Source organism: Rattus norvegicus, chromosome X, assembly GCF_036323735.1.
Source record: "Rattus norvegicus strain BN/NHsdMcwi chromosome X, GRCr8, whole genome shotgun sequence".
Classification (NCBI taxonomy): domain Eukaryota; kingdom Metazoa; phylum Chordata; class Mammalia; order Rodentia; family Muridae; genus Rattus; species Rattus norvegicus.
The window spans coordinates 59,785,760-59,788,306 of NC_086039.1; the positions used below are offsets into that span (position 1 = coordinate 59,785,760).

At 38.1% G+C, this 2,547-nt stretch overlaps 1 non-coding gene across 1 annotated transcript; it reads right to left on the minus strand.

The window, feature by feature from the left end:
- Positions 1 to 411: 411 nt before the first annotated feature.
- Positions 412 to 518, minus strand: LOC120099396 (U6 spliceosomal RNA). The gene has a single exon (XR_005498585.1). It is a non-coding gene; the product is annotated as a U6 spliceosomal RNA (small nuclear RNA).
- Between the last annotated feature and the right edge of the window lie 2,029 nt (positions 519 to 2,547).

Here is a 2,547-nt window from a genome sequence, read left to right on the forward strand (position 1 = left end):
AGAAGTAGTTTGATATGCAGCATTAGACAGTTAAAAAATCTCTGTATATTTTAAGGGTTACATTTTTTAAATACTTTATTTAAGAAAACTAAAGAGTTGTTTTTTTTAAATTTATACAATTTCATAAACAATGAAATTAGAAGCACCAATATATCTTTTATCCAGTTTAAGAAATAAAATGTTATAAAATATAGGAAAAGTATGTGTATTGTTTATAATCATAAATCCACCTCTTGCCTTATGAGGTAACTATTATCATGAAATGCTATTTACACTTTTTTACCTTTTATTGAAACTAGATTTGTTTCCCACATAATATAGCCTGATTATGGTATATCTTACCTTCTACTCCAAGTTCTTCCCTACCTTCCCTCACATTCTGATCCACTACCTTTCTGTCTCTCATTAGAAAAATATATGAAACACTTCATAAAGTTGCATGTCATCTTTGTGCAAGGGCCATGCAAATCTTCTCTGTATCATTCTAATTTTTGTATATGTGCTGCAGAAATGATCACTTGTATGGTATTCTTAGTGTCTTATGATCACTACACGTCTTCTTCAGCTCTACAAACTAATGTTATAAAAATTTATAGCATTGATTTCCTGATATATTGAACACTAAATTTTCACTTTTATACACTATTATTTTTATTATTTAGTTTATTACATTTGTATGACTATTTCACTTGAATGCATATATGTGTGCCACATGTGTGTCTGATAAGCATGTGAGACGCATTGTGGGTATTGAGAACTGACCTCTGTTCCTTTACAAGTTCTCATAAAAACTGAGACATCTTTCTTACTGCTGAGCATGATTAAATTTTAGATTTATCTATAATTTTACAATTTATTTTGTCTAAATAATTTCATTATTGTACCTACATGATTTCTTTTACTTAATGTATTCACTCAATTTACATCCTGATTGTAGCATCTGGCACTCCTCTCCTCCTAGTCCTATCCCTCCACTTGTTACTTCTTCCCCCTTCTCTGAGTAGAAGGTCACCCCTCAGGTACCACACAATTCTGGGACATCCAGTTGCAGTAGTCCTAAGCAAATCATCTCCACTGAGAACAAACCAGACATTCCTCTTAAGGAAACAGGATGCGATAGCAGAGAACACAGTAAAGACACCCTCCCTCCACTTGTTAGGGGACCCATAAGTCCCCTAACTTGATTATGCTGTATACTTACAAATGTGTAAGGGGTCCTAGGTCCAACCCTGCCATGCACTCTGCTTGATCTTCCAGGCTTGATGAGCCCCCATGGACCCAGCTTAGTTGACTCTGTAGGTCTTCTTGTGGTTTCCTTGACCCCTCCAGCTCATTCAATTCTATCTCAGACTCTTCCACAAGACTGCCTGATGTTTGGCTGTGGGTTTCTGCATGTGTTTCTATCAGCTGATGTGTGAAGCCTCTCATACATATACACCTTGCTCTTTTCTCTTAGGCAACATAGGAATGCCTGCTGCATCAGGAAACTGCTAAACTACAGTGCTTTTAAAAAATGAAGGTTAGTGACTGTTATTTTGATTGTGTGTGTGTGTGTGTGTGTGTGTGTGTGTGTGTGTGTGTGTGTGTGTCCCAAGCAACCGGAACCAGGGTTATCCCAAAAGATGTTACCTGTATGTGAGATATGTTCTTCTAGCTGGGATGCCTTGTCTGGCCTCATTGAGAGAGAATGCACCTAGTTTCTCAGAGACTTGATGTGCCAGGGTTAGGGGATACCCAGGGTGTTCCACCCAGTCAGAGAAGGGGAGCAGGGATGGGTGAAGCATTGTTGGAAGGGGTAACTGGAAGGAGGGCAGAGAACAGGATGTAAAGGGAGTTTGTGAAAAAAATTAAAAAGGTAGAGATAAATTAAAATTCCCTAACAAAAAAGAAATTGATGGTTAGATCTCTTCATGATAATTTCAAGAGAATCATGAGAAGTCAGAGAGATGGCTCAGCAGCTAAGAAAACTGGAGACTTGTTCCCAACACCAACACCAGCATGGTATGGATTACAACCAACCACAAATAGATCCTGGGAACTAACATCCTATTCTGGCTGCCACAATGACCTCTACATGTGTGAGTGCACCCCCATGCATGCACACATGGACACACACAAACGTAATCATACAAGCATATATGTAAGTAAAAATAAATCTTAGAAGAGATCATGGATGACTCTTAATTTTATTTAAAAATTTTCCTTCTATTTTTATTAAACTGGGTATTTCTTATTTACATTTCTAATGTTATTCCCTTTCCCGGTTTCTTGTCCATCAGTCCTCTAACCCCTCCATCTCCCCTTCTATATGAGTGTTTCCCTCCCCTTCCACCTCCCATTACCTCCCTCCTCAACAATCCCCTACACTGTGGGTCCAGCTTTGGCAGGACCAAGGGCTTCCCATTCTTATTCTTTGAGAATTTGCTGCATAGATTTTTGAATCACTGGATTAATTTTGGTCATTTTCACATCTATCATCCTCTCTTGTCCCATCTCTCTAACCTTTACCTTTCTACTTTCATCGTTTTGGGGTATCAGTTGCATCAG